This window comes from Schistocerca piceifrons, chromosome 1 (assembly GCF_021461385.2).
Source record: "Schistocerca piceifrons isolate TAMUIC-IGC-003096 chromosome 1, iqSchPice1.1, whole genome shotgun sequence".
Classification (NCBI taxonomy): Eukaryota; Metazoa; Arthropoda; class Insecta; order Orthoptera; family Acrididae; genus Schistocerca; species Schistocerca piceifrons.
The window spans coordinates 560187822-560208023 of record NC_060138.1 but is presented as its reverse complement, the minus strand read 5'-3'; positions in this window follow the sequence as shown (position 1 = coordinate 560208023).

The following is a 20202-nucleotide window of genomic DNA, read 5'->3' as shown; positions in this document are numbered from 1 at the left end:
CACACATCCATGCCCGTGGTGGGATTCGAAACTGCGACTGTAGCGGTCGCGCGTGAATGCGTCCGCATTTGCCTGAACCTCGTTTGATTTCGTTTCATGCGGAGTGGAAGCCCAGCTGAGACCAGTACAGTCAAGTGCGATTATAACGATACATTTTATGCTGTCTTACACGCACATAGACTGAGCGGTAATGCGGGACAACAGCTTTACCGGCGCATTAAACCTGAACAGCACTGGCCAGCCAGCGGTTCAAAAATGGTTCTAATGGCTCTGAGCACTCTGGGACTTAACTGCTGTGGTCATCAGTCCCCTAGAACACAGAACTACTTGAACCTAACTAACCTAAGGACATCACACACATCCATGCCCGAGGCAGGATTCGAACCTGCGACAGTAGCGCCCACAACCGCTCGGCCACTCCGGCCGGCCAGCCAGCGGTCCAACAAATCTATAATGATGTGAGTAGTTGCAGTTCAGACGTAAAAAGAGACAAGAAAAGAAATAATATAGCTTCGAGTATTATTTAATTTGTAAGGCAATGAAGTAATATTCGGATAAACTGCAGCACTACCGCGCGCTTCTTAGACGACCAGAAGGAAACCATAATATGTATTCGTTCTCACCTGACGTAGTATTCTAATTACAAACAAGAATGATGAAAATTTCTAACTTAAAAATAAAACATTTTCGCTTCTTCTTTTATGACGTGCCGTTCTATATCCCGAGACAGTTCGGCAGTGGCATGTGAAAAAGCTGTGTGCGTTAGTTGCAGTACATATGGCAGCTTTACTGTCTTGTTACTGCTCGGGCCAAATTCTGCAACTTGACTCCATATCAATTCTGTTGGGTTCATATTGTAATAGTACAGTAGCAAATGTAAAAATGCCGTATTTCTGTGACGTGCTCGATGCTGTGAAAATGATTGTTTTTCATGTTTCTGCGATACTTATCTATCTCTGTGGTATAAGACGATGGACATAGTACAAATAAAGAGGATTTGGTTTTTCATTTTTGCCTTAAAATTAAATTATGTTTTGTTAAGTTAATCAACTTTTATGAACAGTCTTTCATAAATCATCGATAATTCAGAATTTGTATTTGAAGTGAAAACAGGAATTTCTCGCCCATTATGTGATTACAAACAAGTAGACGTTCATAAAAAAGGATGATGAATTTTATAATTACGAGATCCAGGTATTTCAAATTGAACGAGATAGGCCGTGTTGTCACGGTCTTCGCGACTTCCCCCTTCGGAGGTTCGTGTCCCCCCTCGGGCTTGGGTGTGTGTGTGTCGTCCTTTGCGTAAGTTAGTTTCTGTTATATTAAATAGTGTGTGAGCTTAGGGACCGATGACCTCAGCAGTTTGGTCCAATAGAAGACCTCACCACAAATTTAAATTTGAACGAGAAAAAAAGATGACACTGAACTAACGAACCACTAATTGTATTGGGTCACACTCCATTACGCTTCTTTTTTTTATTTGTGTGGTTTTTTTTTTAATTTTTCTTTATTAGACCTCTTCCACTTCAGGCGTTGGCCCTTATCAATCATATTACGCCTAAAAACCTTTCTAACCTAAAAACAGAGACAAATCTAGTGCCATCGCCACTTTCACCCTAAAAGCTAACTAGGACGGTTGTTTGCAACCACTTCTGGCTCAGTCCAAGAACGAAACTGATATATGCCTCTTAAAGTTTCGTTAAAAAATGAAAAAGGTAAAGGAAAGGGTAAAATACTTGCAGTATATTTTGATTTTCTTTTTTGTTGTTATGCTCTTATTTGAAATTTTTTGTTTTTGTTTTTATCTTCTTTCGGGGGTGTCCGTTGCAGCCAGACGGCGCGATATCCACACCCGGTACATCTCAATGGTCTGGAGGGCGCGTAAACAACGACCTGAAGTAATTCGCAAAGAACAAACCATACGACGCTCTGCCACGTAAAACCGTGTAGTTGCCCGTTAAATGATGCCAAAAATCTAACAACTCTGCAACGCTCTCACTAAAAAAGTATGACAGTGCTATACCCTTAACCCACACCGTGGCGTTATGACGAGTAGCAGGTTAGTACGTGAAGTCAGGATGGATCAGTTCGGTGGGCTCCACGGACTGCGCCATCCGTCGCAGCAACAATGCCAATATGCACCGTGTGAGGAGCCAGCAGGTGGGAGCCGTACTACAAACGAAACGGTGCATGTCGGTGTCGACAGCGGCGTATCTGGGGAGAGAGGATCCTCGGCAAGAAGTATCATGGGTAAACGTTGTCGGGTGGGAAAGATTTCAGTTGTTGTAACATACAACAGCGCCCTGATCGTGGTGGGAAGGAAAGATGAGTGTATGTTACTCCACACCCACCTCCAGCCAACCGCCGGATGTCGGCGTTCAATCACATTAGCTGGCAGTGTCCGCTGAATGTAGTGGTCCTTGGTTCTAGGATCGCACGCGGTCGGTAAGACGTCGTACAGAAAACTTATGTCGACCAGATAGGTGCAAATGTGACACAGTGCCACAGTGCCGGCGTGATATGTCCAACAGGAATCGGCGGCCGGATGGATTGAGGCAACACCTCTAAAATCAGTGTACCAGGGAGGAAGTCCTGGTCCGACGTAAGTAGGCGATGCATCATCCGCAGAAAGAGAGCGCGCGCCCAGTTGTACACGCTTATCATTCCAACGCCGTCTGCATGTGTCGGCAACGTTAGCGCCTCGTAACAGTTCTTGAACACCCTACACTCGCTGACGAATTGACCTAAGGCCGCCTGGAATTTTGCAGTTACCGTAGCGGCCATTGGGAGAACCTGTGTGTAATGAATAAGTTTCGGAGCGATGCAGACATTGACAAAATGTACCCACACGATCAAGTCAAGTGTTCGAAAGTTATGGATGCGAACCTGCATACGGATCATCACATTAAGTAGTCTGCGATAATATCTGCTGCTGCAAGTTGCACGTTCCCACGGAAGGTCACTCCTAAACATTTCATGGCTGGGGCCTTGGAAATGGGCACTGTCATACTCATATTCCGTCCTCTGCCCACATCCATGTAGATCGAATTTCGCAGGTTAATACGGCTGCTGGATACCTTGCCGTAACGCAGAAGCCACATGATCGCCATAAATAAATCTTCTGCCGACCTCGCCAAGAAAATTACATCGTCCACATAGGCACAACATTTAAAATGCACATTCTTAGGCGAAGCCCTCAAAATGCTGTCGTAGACCATGAAGTGCTGGATCGAGAGCGACGGTGAAGAGAAAGGCTGAAAGAGCGCATCCTTGTCGCACTGAGTGCTCAATGGTGAACGGTGGCGAGCTGTAGCCGTTGACCACGACTGTGGAAGAGGCTTCGTGGAAGAGAAAGAGAACCACACTTGTCGATACTGTGGACACTCCCATCTTATCTTAGACAGCCTGCAACAAATGGTGGTCAACTCGGTCATATGGGTGGTCTAGCTCAACTGCCATGAGGGCGCCTTTCAAGCGGTATGACGACATAAGCGCCACCTCATCTCTATAAGAGCTTAACGCTGTGTGTTTATTACTGGCACCTCCCAGAAATGTCTGGTCGGCATGAATGGGATCTTTGACAATAGCGAGAAGGGGAGCTCAAAGAATTCGGCCGAAGATTGTAATCCGAATTCAGTAACATCAACGGCCGGAAGTCTTGCGGTCGGCACCCCTTGTTTGATGATCGGCCCTCCGAACATTCGGTGAGGACGCGAAAGTCTGGATCCAGAAGTCTGCAGCACATCTGCCGCCAAACGTCCCCCATCATGTCAGAAAAGGTTATAAAATTCTAGCGAAAGACCATCAGGTCCAGGGGATTTGCTTCTCGCGTCCCATGACAGGGCCATGTGCATTTATTCGCACGTGACGGCCTCCAAGAATGTGGCGTCGCCTTGCTCCCTACCCGAAGGTGGCAGGCGTGCAGGACGTCCTCAGAGTCATTGTTACGCCGTTGATCTTCTAGATAGAGAGTGCGGTAATAATCTGTGAGGACATGGGAGATTGCGCTGTGTGTCTCTGCACGTTACCCATCCGCCGAAGTAACTGCCGTGATGAGTCGTCTGTGACGATGTCTCAGTTCTCTGACGATGTGATGAAGAGAAGCACTTTCCTCTGGGACGGAATCTTGCAGTCACCTTCGAACACAAGTGCCGTCCAATCTGTCAGCCGTGGTCTGCGGAAGCCGTGCCTATGTGTGGTGGACGGACGTTTGGCGCTCTGGTGAAGGTTGTTGTGACGCTAGTTCTCGCAAGACTGTGTACTAAAACTCAGAATTCGATGGGAGCCAAAGCGCCCTGTCTCGTTCATACGCCACGAGTGAGCAGCGAATAGCTGGTTTAGAGCAGTATGTCCACCTTCGTGTCGTGGAATCATACTTGTGCAAGATAGTAGTGACGGCTACACGGCAAGCCTCTTCCTGGAGAATGTAGACTTTAAGAGCCCAAGTCCTCTACTACGGCTCGTCTGTTGTGGTCGAAAAGTCACAGCGCAGATGAGGTCCTGATGGTTGGTGAATGCGGTGGGCCACCGACGGTCACTCCCCGAAGACCTCGGGAGACGTAAATCTTGTCCAACCTGCTAGCCAAGTGGTTGGTGAAGTTTGTATATCCGCGTCGGTCACCTTGGACGAGCGTCCATGTATCATGCAAAGCGAGATCCCTGACCAGAGCTTGAAGGGCAGAACATGGGACATGGTGAGGGATCCGATCCTCAGGACGGTTCTCAGTGGAGTAATAGAGTGTTCACTCTCGACGTTTCACAGTACCAGACGGGGCATATTGATTCACAAGACGGACTACGCTGATGGTGAGCGCAATGCCTCTAGCTGATGGCAAATACTGAATATACGTTGGTTCGATGCCATAGCGTAGTAGTATGGCCGTACCACCACAGGCGTCGGAAGTTGGGTTGATGTAAGACGTGTATCCATAAACATCCAGGCAGAGGTCATGCGGTACCTCTTGAAGGCAGACGATGTCAATGTCCGCCGCCCGAATCACGTCCTGTGAGGGGAGTTGGAACGCCATATCCCGACATTGTTAAATTTAGTGACTTTCTTCCCTGTATTTCAGGGACCACTGTAGCCATTGACATTAAACGTTTACAGGACATTAAACAGTAAAATCTGTTTCTACTGAACCACAATAACTGCATTTCAGCCACTGCCTTCGGAAATACAATTTTTAATTACATGGTTAAAATTTGGTGTACTTTATTGTATGTTGTCCCAAATGATTTTAATTATGCATAACATTACGTTCTTCTTTTAGTTCAGTAGACTCAGGATATGTACGTTATTTCTCCCAGAGAATTTGAATAATCTACTCGCCGTGTGGATTTAGCCGAGCGGTCTGAAGGCGCTGCAGTCATGGACTGTGCGGCTGGTCCCGGCCGAAGTTCTAGTCCTCCCTCGGGCATGGGTGTGTGTGTCTGTCCTTAGGATAATTTAGGTTAAGTAGTGTGTAAGCTTGGACTGATGACCTTAGCAGTTAAGTCCCATAAGATTTCACACACATTTGAATACTCTACTCGTAGAGGTTTCTGAGATTTAGGGGAATATGCAACAGAAAATGTAAATTTTCTGGAACGGATTCTTAAGTTTTGGAAGACTCTAATTCACTTAATATATGCTTATTTTTTTATTTTTAGTCACTCAGAAGCACCCTGCACCATACTATATATCATCCTCTTGACCTTTTTCCAAGTATTTTTCTTTTCTTCTTTCTGGACTCCTTAGTTGCCAACTGTGCTGCATACTCTGCTTTATCAATGCTAATCTTGTCAGTCTGTTCAAGTTCTCTGATGGAGTTAGCTCCAGGACTGATTCCCATATGCTGTAGCACTTTCACCCCACCAATGTTGCCATAAATAAAAGCTATAACAGCATCACTGACCCCCGCACTTTGGTGTCTTCATTCCAACACAAATACTTTTTGGTAAGCGAGTCCATATAAGAATATTGAACGGTTCATTGGGATTTTGAGTCTGACCTCACATAGACCTCTTCAGTAAGTCAGGGTTTGCAGGTTCTCTGTAAATAGGTTTTATGATATCCAAGACTGATGTTGGGATGGAATATTTATGGTTGTATGAACTGTTTGAGTACTGGGCATTACGGTAATTGCACCATGAATCAGGTCTAGCAGGGCAAAGGTGGTGTACTGGCTTTTCATCAGTTGACAGTCTGTGAAAGAAGGTAGCCCATATTTCTTGCTTCATTTTCAACAAATCGCCGGTATTATTTATAATGGCTGCCCATAATACTGCTGTAGTTCATAAATCATCTTGTCTGTCAGCTTGCCTCATTGATTCTTGTTATGTGATAATCTTCTCACCATAGGGATGGGCGCTACTACACTGATATATGCTTTTGAGTCTCCATCAGCTAAGACCTTAGTGTAAAACACACCCCTTTCGTTCACAGATCGAATAAAAATTTCAATACCTGCAGAGGCCTCCATACTGTTTTTTCATAATTTCTCTCACAGACATGCCCTTCTTCATTCCCTCACACTTGTAACAATGTTTGGTGAAAATCTGGTAATCTAATACCTTTCCAGTATCCACATTGGTCAGGGTAGCAACAGAATTCTTAGAACTGTAGCCGCACTTCTGCCAAGCGCCATCAAAAGCTACTGGTATGTCAGTCATACCATCATTTATTTCAGCAGCCTCGTTTGAAGCACCCTTCATTCACTCACATGCAACAGATTCCTCAGCAGCTCCAATAAATTGTATCGAATGCGAAACATCCCACAGTTGCACTAAATTATGTTTATTTTAAATCTTGACCATGGTTTCTGCTATAATGATAGTCTTCCTTATAAGTCATACACACTAATAAATGAAAAATGTCTTAGCCCAGCGGCTGGGTCAAGACCAATAAAATAAACAGACATAAGCCTGTTTCGAACATAAGTAAAATTACAGATGACACCGTATGTCATCCGCTACTATTTCTGTTATACAGTTGGTTCTCTACAGCCCTCACTGTACCATCTGTCAAACCTAGGCACTTTTCTTCTTTCGTTTTCTTTTTTTCCATTTTCCAATCTCCTGCAGCATGGAGCATAGCGAATGCTCCAGAAGCAGCAGTATTTTCTATTTACACATAGGATTTAGTTTAATTTTAGTTTTCACATGCTTCTGCGATGAAGTTACTTGTATCATTTTAAAAGAGTAAGCCACCAATTGACTGCGTGTTACTATATTTATCATCTCCACCATGTATATTTAAGCTTTTATACCATTATCAAGTACAATGCTAAAATCTGTCACACGACTGTTATGTCATATCTGTTAAGGCAGTTCATAGCGGATAAAAAACCTAACACATGTCTTTAAGATGCAACTGAGGTGTATCTGTTCATTTTACTGTGATAAGAAGTTTTAACTTGGTTCGTATGCATTGTTTGAGCTGTCTACGTGATGCAGTTAAAAACAAGAGTGGAGTGCCAGTAACAACCTCCGTCCAGCGATTGCTTGTACCCTCTGTGGTTCAGATAAACTTTGATTAAAGATAAGTAGGGACTGCGTATGAATATAAGGGGATCTTGCAACGTCTCTAGTCCGTTGGACCCTGAGTTTGACGATAAGTCAATTTTTCCTAAAATTTAAAGACCTATGCAAGAATATAGGTACTGTAAGCTAGGAAAATGTATTTTTATGCTGCATATAAAGACGTATTAACACCTTTCTTAACAGTAGTTTATATTTCGAACAACTTTTGCTGAAACAAAACTTTTGCGTATCTTTAAGGACACAAAAATAAAAAGATGAAAATGTTGCTCAAATGACGTCTCAGGTGATATTGTCGGCATCAAACAAAACTATTGCTAATAGTTTTCTGTTGTTGTACACGGTACAAGGATTGAGTATGATATTTTTAAAAAGCCTAAATTGATGAATATTCTAATCACCGCCTTGTCTAAGGAGGCACATGACCGAGAATTTCAGTGTATTCAACACATCGTGTATGTCAATGGATACGATTCCATTGATATAATGATTATTAATAATGGTATATTGCGTAGAAAAGAATTCTCTAGGATTACGCAGAGGTCAAATGGTAATGAAATCACACTAGGGATGTAGGACGAGGTGGAAGACGGGTTCATCGGCAAGATTTCACAAAAATCAGGCAAGAAGTTAATGTCAGAAAAGATAAAACCATCATTATCCCACAGAATCTTGGCCAGAGGCCTCCGCACAGAGAAAAAGTAGTTTGTGAAACGTAGGACGCTGCTGGTGAATATTGCAGGTTTTCTTCTAGGTACGAAGGGGAGAATGGCAAAGGGTTTGGTATTAGGTACCTAGAACACCTGAGTCTGATGAATTCAAAGTCTCCTTTAAGTAGCCACTTGCGTCATTCTGGCCACTACATAAGAGGTGTAGATAATAATCGAAAAGTCTTACACAGAGAAATAAAGGGTCTGATCTTAAACAATCTGAAAGGGATAGGAATTATGCGGAGTCTGAAGCTATATCCTGACCCATGCTTTATACTGAGGTGGAGTTAAGACATTACAATATATTCTCTAACATTGATAGCCTTTCAAGGACACCATGTCACCGTTCTTGGACTGCCTCGTTATTGATCCTAGGCTTCTTGTAATATGCTCTTGCGTCTGGTCTGTTTGATTCAAATGATGAAATATGTGTGATTTCCTAAGGGACCAAACTGCTCAGGTCATCGGTCACTAACTTATGCTAAGAACAACACACACACCCATGCCAGAGGGAGGACTCGAACCTCCGGCGGAACGGGTCGAACAATCCGTGACATGACGACTCAAGTCACGCGGCCACTCCGCACGGCTCTGTTTAATTTTAACGATTTTAACGCTGAATTATTTTACTGGTTATACGGTTGTGCTGTGTAGCGGGAGCCTCAGTCAGTCCTATGATATCTGGATAAGTGCGAAAATGTAGGCAATTTCTCCCGCTGTATGTGTGATGGCGCTAGTGCCTTCCGTGAGACACATACGTACATTGTCGAGCAGTATGGCCCTGCATGGCGGGGCGGTTGGAAGATTACTTCCTCCACTCGCTGCTGTAAAATGAGTTTCCTGAACCATAGGCTTTCAGTATTGCTAGTTGGGCCCTTCTGTCTTTTCTAGTTTTCTAATTTTTTTCAGTACAGGTAAACACTTTTAACAAGTCAATTTTACTACTGGTCTATTTGAGCTATGACGACCAGCTAGTTGGGGGTAACATTATTGGATTTTGTGAAGGATGAGGCCCCCTCCTTACCGTATCAGGGCTTAAATGTTTTAGTGACGAATGAGTATCTCATACTGGTTGTCATAAAGCGTACAGTATTAGTATAGGTGTCTACATTTTTTATCAAGATGTTGATGGTATGTTTCCTATTCTGTAGATAAAGCTGAAGATCTGATTTGACGTTACGAAACCGGTCGTGTTCCTATATAGACGAAAGCGTTTTATTTCGGAATCAGAGAATAATTGCTACAAAGCGTTATTTATCAGGACTATAGTAGACAAGCAGCGTAACACACTAATCGATTCGCCGACTAAGACACTGTTGTACAGAGTCGACAAAACATACTCGAAGCCAAAGAAAGTGGCTTCCGATGGAATAAACTTCGCACACGTGGTCGGCACATACTCAATCTGGTTCAACATTCCGAAAGTAAAGGCCTCCAACAGCATTAAGTTGCAAGATTTTGTTCGTAATTTTGGTGAGAAGTTCTTCGTCACTGACGGGGGAAATATTATTTTGTAAACTATGAGAAGTCAAAGTTAGCGCAGAAAACACTGTACAGTGAAAAATCCACTAAATGCCGTCAAACACAGCAGCTGTGTGAGGGGAGGTGCTGATAATGACAGCAGGCAAACGCCGTTATTTGAGCAGACAGGTCCACCTTTAACCGTATAATCATTCTCCAAGGGCTTGAGGCAGATGATGATGTCTTACAACACACTGATATAGAAGCCTAAGAATCCACTGTTCAGACAGTTGTTGGATAAGTACACTACACATCCAGCTCCAGACGAATCTACATTGAGAAGGAACAATTTATCCGTGTGCTAGGAGGAAGGTCTCAAAAATATGGACTAGGGTTGCTGACCAAAAGATCTGAGTGCACTTAGATGAAACCACCAATCTGGGTTGGTATTATGTTGCAAACGCTGCTGTTGTTGCTCTAAAATTCGACGGGCCGTATGTCCTACGTAGGCCATTAAATGAAAGGCTATGTTATAATTTCCTCGCCAGCACATTGCCGGAATTGTTGGGTGACGTGCCACTAGCTACAAGGCAGCGCACATGGTTCCAGCGTGACGGGGCACCGGCACGTTTCAGTCGTCCTGTACGTCGAATCCTGAAGCGACAGTTTCCAGGAAAGTGGATTGGCTACAGTGGTCCTGTACATGACCTACTCGATCTCCTGCTTTAACTACTTAGGATTTCTGTGTGAAGACAGATGTGCAGCTTTGTTTACATAACCGCTGTTGAATCAAAAGGGAATCTGGTTGCCCGGACAGTGGCAGCAGCAACAGGAATTACGGACACTCCTGCTGCCTTTGACCGTGTGAGACAGAATATAACCCACCGGTGTAACCCCTGTTTACAAATCGACGGAGGCCTGCCTACACTACTTTTGTCCGTCTTCATTTGGAGTACTGCAGCACGGTTTGGGATCCTTCCAAGGCAGGATTACGTCCAGTACATCGAGAAAGCTCACAGAAGAGAAGCCCGTTTTGTACTATCCAGGAAGAGAAGAGAGAGTGTTACTTACATAATACGGGATTTGGGCTGAAAATCATTAAACGAAAGGCGTTTATTCGTTGCGGCGGAATCTTCTAACGAAACAATCACAAACTTTCTCCATTGAATGCGAAAGTATTTTGCTGACGCCAGCCTACATAGGAAGAAACGATCATCATAATAAAATAGGGGAAAACAGAGATCGCACGGAAAGATGTAGGTGTTCATTTTTTACGGGAACTTTTCGAGATTGGAATAATAGAAAAATTATAGTGAAGGTCGTTCGCTGAACCCTCTGTCAGGCAATCATGTGTGACTTGCCAATTATCTTGTAGATTTAAACGTAGATCGTTGCGTCATCATCGAAACGCAAGTCACCCATTGTGGCATCAACTGAAAAGATTTACACTTCGGCAGCCGATAATCTCCACGTGGGAGACTCTCGGAAATCAATGCCATACGAAAAAAAATTTTTTTTGTTCAATTCAGGCATAGGTGTAGTTTTTAAGCCTGTACCTAGGCTTTTTCCGTGAAGTAGACCATTTTCAAATGTTAACGGAGTTTTGGATCATCCTGTATATAAAGGGCTCGTCGTTAGCAATTAACAAACCATTATAATTACACACAATTGTTAAACGACAGTAGCAACGCAGTACCATACAGTAGTTCACTAACAAGGACAACCAGCAAGTGAATAGTATCGGTATAAAAACAGCACTGCTAAATGCCGTCAAAATAAAAAAATGTTTCAAACGGCTCTGAGCACTATCGGACTTAACTGCTGAGGTCATCGGTCCCCTAGAACTTAGAACTACTTAAACCTAAATAACCTAAGCACGTCACACACATCCATGCCCGAGGCAGGATTCGAACCTGCGACAGTAGCGGCCACGCGGTTCCAGACTGCACCGCCTAGAACCGCTCGGCCACTCCGGCCGGCTCAAAATAAAATCTGATACTTATAAGTCACGCCGTAATTAGAAGCTATTCACAATTTCAATGTATCAAAGTGTATAAAAGAGTTTAAGCCTGCAGAATGAATGATCACTGTGCAGCGCAGGGTGTGCAGTTTTGAAAGTCCGAGTCTTCCATTTATTCAAGTTCCTATCAGGCATCCAATTACGGTCTTTCAGGAAGTTGAAATTAGCGCACACTTGGCGGCAGAGTGAAAATTTGTGTTGGAAACAATCGCCTAGGTTATGGCTAAGCGGCGACTACCCTGCAGCCTATCATCCAGGAGAGCTACACCCGTGTGCAGAAGAAGTTCTGCGAAGTTTGGAAGGAAAGAGATGAGTACTGGTGGTACCTCAACAGTGAGGGCAATTCGTGAGACATTCTTGGATAGATACGTCGTTAGGCCACTTGCCCACGAAAGGCAATGGTCTTATGATCGACCTTCCGTCCAGAATACAGTTTTAATTTGGCAAAAATGTTCAGTATGAACCTTTCTGGGGAAGTGTTATTATATGTGTCCTGCCAAAATTCCTACACAGTGGGCCCTCTAGTAAGTGTTAAAGAAAATTTAACGGAAACTTTGTTGGTAAGGTACATGTATCTTTGTATTTTCAGATGCAGCACTTCTCGTTTCTGCTGTGGCTTGACAAGCAATGTTGATGAATATTCCTAAAGTACGCCACTGACACATATTCAGTCGTAACAGGGAAATTCCATCACAGTCACTCAAATAATACGGCTTTGAGATCTTATTTACAGTAATTACGGTAATTAAATTTTGTATATAAATAGTGTACTGAAATGTGGAATTTTCAACTAATATAAGTACACACACTGGACGGGGCAGATGCAGAAATGTATTTAATATACATAAACTTTTCAAGCTAGATCATACACTGTCCACATTAATGTGCAGTAACCATTCACAGACTGCAAGTGGTGGCACTAACAGTGGAGCGTATAGGGAGGGAGGGCGAAAAACCATGCTATCGTAATCATAATGCGGAAACGAAGCAATTTATCTGAAGTCCACAAGGGTACGATCATTGGCTTTCAGGCCAAGAGTGGGAGTATTTCCGAAACGGCCAAGTCAGCGAACGGTTCGCGTGCCATTGTAGTGAAAGTGCATGGTAAACAGACGACGGCATCGATCCATATGTGGTGCCTCACAGGCCATAGGTGACAACAGTGAACGCCGGATGCGGAGATGTGTACGGGCGAATAGACGTGCAATGTTGAGCAACTGACGACCCATATAAGTCAAGGGGCTACCGACACCGACAGTGTCTCCTCACCGATCTTTCAGCGAACTTTGCTGCAAATAGGACTCCGCAGCAGGCTCCTGGTTCATGCACCGCTGGTGACTGCTGTTCGTCGGCAACGGAGACTCGAATTTACACGCCAGTACAGTAACTTGACTTCCACTGAGTGGTGACAGGTGGGGCATTTCCAGATGACAAGGCCGTTGGCGCGAACGGCGTGAAATGCCTGGAAGCAAACGTCCTGCAACAGTCCTCGGTTGTATCCAGGCTGGGGGGGGGGGGGAGGAGTGTTATAGTTTGGGGAATGTTTTAGTGGCATTCGCTGAATAATGTCGTTAGTCTGGAAAACACTGTGGGTGAACACATGTATGCTTATACCCTTTGGGGACCGTGTCAGCTGGTACATGCAGGTGGTCACAGTAATGCGACTAGACAGTGTCCGACAAATCTTGCGCCACCTAATGTTGTTGTTGTTGTGGTCTTCAGTCTTGAGACTGGTTTGGTGCAGCTCTCCATGCTACTCTATCCTGTGCAAGTTTCTTCATCTCCCAGTACTTACTGCAAACTACATCCTTCTGAATCTGTTTAGTATATTCATCTCTTGGTCTCCCTCTACGATTTTTACCCTCCACGCTGCCCTCCAAAGCTAATTTTGCGATCCCCTGATGCCTCAGAAAATGTCCTACCAACCGGTCCCTTCTTCTTGTCAAGTTGTGCCACAAACTTCTCTTCTCCCCAATCCTATTCAATACCTCCTCGTTAATTATGTGATCTACCCATCTAATCTTCAGCATTCTTCTGTAGCACCACATTTCGAAAGCTTCTACTCTCCTCTTGTCCAAACTATTTATCGTCCATGTTTCACATCCATACATGGCTACACTCCATACAAATACTTTCTGAAACGACTTCCTGACACTTAAATCTATACTCGATGTTAACAAATTTTTCTTCTTCAGAAATGCTTTCCTTGCCATTGCCAGTCTACATTTTATATCCTCTCTACTTCGACCATCATCAGTTATTTTGCTCCCCTAATAGCAAACCTCCTTTACTACTTTAAGTGTCTTAATTCCTAATCTAATTCCCTCCGCATCACCCGACTTAATTGGACTAAATTCCATTACCCTCGATTAGCTTTTGTTGATGTTCATCTTATATCCTCCTTTCAAGACACTGTCCATTCCATTCAACTGCCCTTCCAAGTCCTTTGCTGTCTCTGACAGAATTACAATGTGATCAGCGAACCTCACATAATATCAGCACCTAAACTGCATCTAAAAATCAGTATGGCAATACCACAGAAGTTTCTCTCCTCCTTTACATTTTCTAAAGGAGTTGCCTTTCTTCATTTCTTTCATTTGGACCAACACTTATCCTTTCTTACTGAACAACTCATTTTTTCCAAGTATCTGTCGATTTATTTCTTATTCATTATCGAAGTTCCATACCAGTTCCGCTGAATCGTCTATCCATATGATTTCTTAAACGTCTCTTGCGTATTTATGCCATATACATGAACTCAGAAGGCATATCTTGCCCAGGAACTCATGTTTCCCATTCTGTAAGTAACTAAATTAATTTTTTATGTTCAGAGACAATATTTCATTGGCAGCATTTTATTTATGGGTTTGATTCTGGATTTTTGATTATTATGTATACGGTAATCTGTTGAAAACCACTGCTAAAACGTCCTCCATCTAAACATTTAACTGTCTCTGTGCATACCTTCCACTTTGTACTATTTGAGACCTACGGAGAAATAGTCCTGAAATCCCATGAGAATATGGTTTCACTGTGTACGAGTCCAACACGAAATGAAAAATTCATTATTCTGGTACGTTGTATGACTCAACATGTTTCAATGCATGTGAATGCGCAGTAGCCTATAAACTAGAAAGACTATAAGAATGAGTGCCAATTGTTATTAGTTGCACTTTCTCTTACGTGAATACAGACAATATGGAGGTTTTCAGTGGACAAAGAAGGAAATCGGCCGTTTCATCCAGACACTTACCAGATGTGGTTCAGGAAATTCATGGTAAATCTAAATTTTGTTGTTCAGACAGTGCCATGAAACATAATCCTTTAGAATGGAGTGACAGACTAGGGACAGTGAAAGAGAAAGAATAATGTTACAGCTAAATACAACGAAAGAAAAAAGACAATATAAGAAGTGGTCAGATTATTTACACACAATGTATCTGAAGAATATTGAAGGTAATTTAACACGAATGGTTGACCTTCTCTGTACGTTATTTACAGATTAATTGAGGAAAGTAAATATCAAATTTTTTGAATGTGTAAGGTAACAACAGTTAGGATTAGGAGTCATAAAGCTGCCTGTAAGGAAAGATTGTCGACAAACATATGTAAGAGAAACATTAATTTCTCAGAGTAAAGTAATAAATTCATAATTGTACCTCTTACCAAAACGTAAAAAAAAGCAGAAATACAACTCTAATCAGATTTAAAACGAACAACAATATGATAAGCAGATGGAAATGCAATCGGAACAAAGGAAATTACTAGAAACGAAGAAGAATTTCAGGTCGAGTATCAACCGTGACAGTAACTAGTCCACTGTGATATCAATTATCAGTAAGTTTACTGAGAATTCAGTTCACGAATATAAAGCACGTGAAAACCCGTGAACCATAAAAACCGACTGAAATTGAGTCTCGTCTTTTGCTCGACAGGACTACCAACCGCAGTATTCGTCCGTGCTCCTCGTACTTAGATCCGATCCAATATCAGTCATGAATCTCTAGGACCGGAGGCTGTAAAGTCTTTTCCCCGCGGCTCCCCACATTTACATACAAATAGGAAGCGGGAAAGCCTTCAGAGTCGAACTAGCAAGAAGAAGAATCTGCGAAAGACAAAAGAGGACACAACTCTAGGGTAATCTGCCAGATGCCGTCTGAGCACCGCCAAACTTTAGCGCTCCTCGTGTATTTCTGCACCAACTCACCACTTTCCCTGATCCATAATATTATTTTGATGATTCCTGAGTAAAGTATGAACGAGAGAGCTAATGTAAGTTTGATTATAATGACTTTTAATAAAAGAAATGTAGAGCATAATTTCACAATTTCACACATTTCGGTTGAATCAATCTGTGGAATCATCATTTGTTGACAATACACCAGAAGAATTATTAAATAGTACATCAGTCTCTTGGCATACTGCAGCATAAGCTTGAGTACATAACAATGAGGAACTGTTATTAATCACTATGTGTTGATTCTTGTACGGCTTATCTTTATAAAGCTAAACTGCAGTTTTGAGATATTTTAACATTCAACGTCCATTTTCTTCACCTTTCCGTCTAACATTAAACAATTCAACACCGCTTCAGCCATTAAATATTTCCTTTATTCATTTGTGTAAAAGCTCCCTATTCGTATAAAGCACTTAAAATAACATGCACATTAAAAACTAGTGGTAAACCCTCGAGACTTTAAACAATCGAACTCCCGTATATAAAATAGCTTCACAGTGCTGAATACTTTACTAATGAATTAATGTTTTACATATTTGCCGTTAAGGATGAAAGTGAAAAGAAGGTCAGAAAAATGTGAAATTATGCTTAAAGTTTGCTGAAAGCCCCAAAGTGCTCTCACTGTGAATCACTTGGTGTGTATAGCCTGGATAATTTGCTCTCCAATTAAATCAAGAGCAAATTTCTTTGGCGCATCGATCAGTTTGTAACGTCATACGCCGGGTACAGTGTGCCGTACTATGATATCATTTTGCAGATACACTCAGTGATCTATGTACATACTGTCTGCAAAGTGTGTTACGAATACAGTTAGTAGTAACGAGGTAGTAAATTAAAATTTCATGCCAGATGTTGAAATTTGACTGTGCTACGAAGTAAGGAGAAGTTAGATTTTTAGGCACTTAAAATCTCTATGAAGTCATAATTATCTCCTGTGGGACCCACAGGAATACGGGCCTCGCAACGAAACTGTGACGTCACCCTAGTCGGCTTGCCCGCCACACTTCGCAAACACCATGCTCCGTCCAGGGCGCACGGGAACTCATTACGACAATGAAACGGTGTTGTTTATAGGTCTTAACTTGGTTGCATACTATCGAGATCTTGCATGGATTATTAAACTCATCTAAAATAGTTCCTTGCTCCCCACTGAAGGTGGCTGCTGGTGCTCATAAGATGTGTAGTGTCACTTGCTGTGACGTACGCGGCGCGGCCTGTCTTTCTAGTGGGAGGTGACCATGAGGAAAATACGAAATAACCACCGAAAGAATCAAGCTTCTGACATTCCACGCCCCGACTCGTAGAACTTTAATGTAGTAGGGAAGCCAGAAAATCTATAAAGGGAATGCAAAGCCTCAAACTAGATATAGTAGGCGTCAGTGAAGCAAAACGGAAAGAAGTCAAGAATATTTGGTCAGATGGATGTAGCGTAATTCAACAGCATTTAAAGTAAGCAGATAGTGTGTTACTGCGAACAGTTCAGTGACAGGGTTGTTCTTATCAGAATCGACAGCAGACCAACACCGAGAACTATAGTTGAGGTATACATGCCGACGTCGCTAGCTGAAGATGAGGAGATAAAGTGTATGTGGATAGTGAAAGGGTAATAAAGTCACCTAAAAGGAGATGAAAATCTAATAATGACGGGGGACTGGAATGAGGTTTTAGGCGAAGGAGTAGAAGAAACGGTTACAGGAGAATAAGGGCTTGGGACAAGGAATGAAAGTGGAGAACGATTAACTGAGTTCTGTAATACAATTCAGCCTGTAACAGAGAATACTTCGTTCAAGAATTACAAAAGGGGGAAGTATACTTTGAAAAGGTCTGAAGTACGGAAATAATTCAGTTAGATTACATCATGGTCTGACAGATATTCCAAAATTGGATACTGGATTTTAAGGCACATTCAGGAGCACATACAGACCCATATCGCAATATAGTAGTGACGAAGAGTAGGCTGAAGTTTAAGAGCTCGGTAAGGAAGGATCAATACGCAAATAAGTGGGACACAGAAGTACTAAGGAATGACGCGATACGCATGACGTATCTAATATCACAGATACAGCAATAAGAAATAGCTCAGAAGGCAGTATAGTTGAAGAGGAATGGAGATCTCTAAACAGGACATCCACAGAATTTGGAAAAGAAAAAATTGGTTCATGGAAGGTAACAGAAAAACTACTTCAGTGGATTGATGGAACAAGGAAGTACAAAAATGTTCAAGGAAATTCAGGAACGCAGAAATACATGTCGCCGAGGAATGAAATAAATAAGACCTGCAGGGAAGCTAAGATGAAGTTACTGCATGAAAAGTATAAGAAATCGAAAAAGAAATGATTGTCGGAAGGACTGACTCAGCATATAGAAATTCAAAATACCCCTCGGTGAAATGAAAAGCAAGCCTGGTAACTGTTCTAGCGTAACCACAAACGCCGGAACGAAAATGCGGAACCCAAGACCAGACAAGGCAGTGAGCAAACAGCGGCGAATGGTACGCGGAATGGGCAAGGCGCGCCCCCTGCAAGACGTGAATAAAAGCGACGCTGGTGCTAGCCTCGACTGGCTCAGATCTGCCCGAATCTGCAACGTGATTTGTGCTACGCTGTCGTAATTCGTATCAAGTGTTTCCTTGGCCTCTGTATATAGCGAGGAGTGTTCTGTTTTCATGTCGCCTTTCGCTAGCAACATTTGCTATAGTAAACTTAAGTATTGTCACTTTGCTTTATAGAAATAAAACTACTAATGCTGTTTTTTTGAAAAGTTGTATAGCATTCCGAAAATGCAACATCCTCCAGGCACCCTATAAGCAGCGAGTGGGCAAGACTCCACAACTGCCGATGAGTCATACAACCGAACTACTGCCTGCCGGGCACGGACTTCAGTTTTTTGTGTATATTGTGCCGGTGCCTTAATTCTCTCTTGTCTTTACTTTGCAGGAGCGCTCGCTATGCTTTACCAGTTTCTTGTCGTATTTGCTAATCAGTGTTTTCAGATGGGTGCTGCAGAATATATCTTTGACTTTGTCGTTTTCCTTGTATATTTTTTGCATTGGTGTCTTCCAATGTGGCCACTCCACCTGTTCCGCCCCTTGCACAGGTGCCGCAGCCGCAAGTGTTAGGTGCCACACAGCCAATGAAGTTGTTTCAGTTTCAAACGAACCGAATATCTACTCTTCTCACCACAGTGTAGCAGCTACTCTCAAACGCTGGTGCGCCCGACAGACCGAGCACCGCCGACTGCAGTTGCTATACCATCTTTTCGGCCGGCCAAAGTGGCCGAGTGGTTTTAGGTGCTACAGTCTGGAATCGCGCGACCACTATGGTCGCAGGTTAGAATCCTGCCTCGGGCATGGATGTGTGTGATGTCCTTAGGTTAGTTAGGTTTAAGTAGTTCTAAGTTCTAGGGGTCTGATGACCTCAGAAGTTAAGTCCCAAAGTGCTCAGCCAATTTAAACCATCTTTTCGACAATTTAGTGATCAAGACGAAGAATGGCTCGAGTGCTTATAACAGTTTGAGGCACATTTACTAGCCCACAATGTTGCAGGTACCGTGAAACTTCTTTATCTACTACCGACAGTAGGGTGTGCGCTGTTCCGCCTCATTGAAAAACAATTGAATGTCGTAGCAGCTAGGTATCAATTCTTCAATTGCAAAAAACCACTAGAACAAACATATCGCGATTGTGTAACGGATTTGCAGGGTATGACAAGGAAATGCAAATTTAAATGTGCTTGCAGTACTTTATATTCAGACATTATGTTGCGTGATGCGATTGTGTGCAACGTGCCTGATGTGAAAAATCAGAGAACAAAGTTTGACACAGTCCGATCCATCATTTCAGCAGGTAGTGCACATATTAGATCAGTACGATTCCGGTGCCTGTGCAGCCAGCTATTTCTTGGGTTGAGTCCCCTAGTCGTGATCACCCCATTCCGCACCGGTGGCGTGCGCTCGTCACGCCAAGTAAACAACCTTCCACGCCTCGTAAGCAGTTCGGTAAACAGGCGGCTACACAGGCGAACAGTATTAAGCCTTGACATCGCTGGTATACACGGCACAAACACCCCTCCCGATAGGCTCAGCGTTACGCGTGTGTTAGGAAAGGACATGTGCAATCCGTGTGTTTGCAATGGAACAAACACAAGAACTCGGCCCACTCATATAAATCTAGTCACCAGGCTCATCTCATTCACGCAGTATATTCCAAGTCTGCAACAAGCAAGCGTGCAGTTTCCTCAGAGATACGTCAGGCAAAC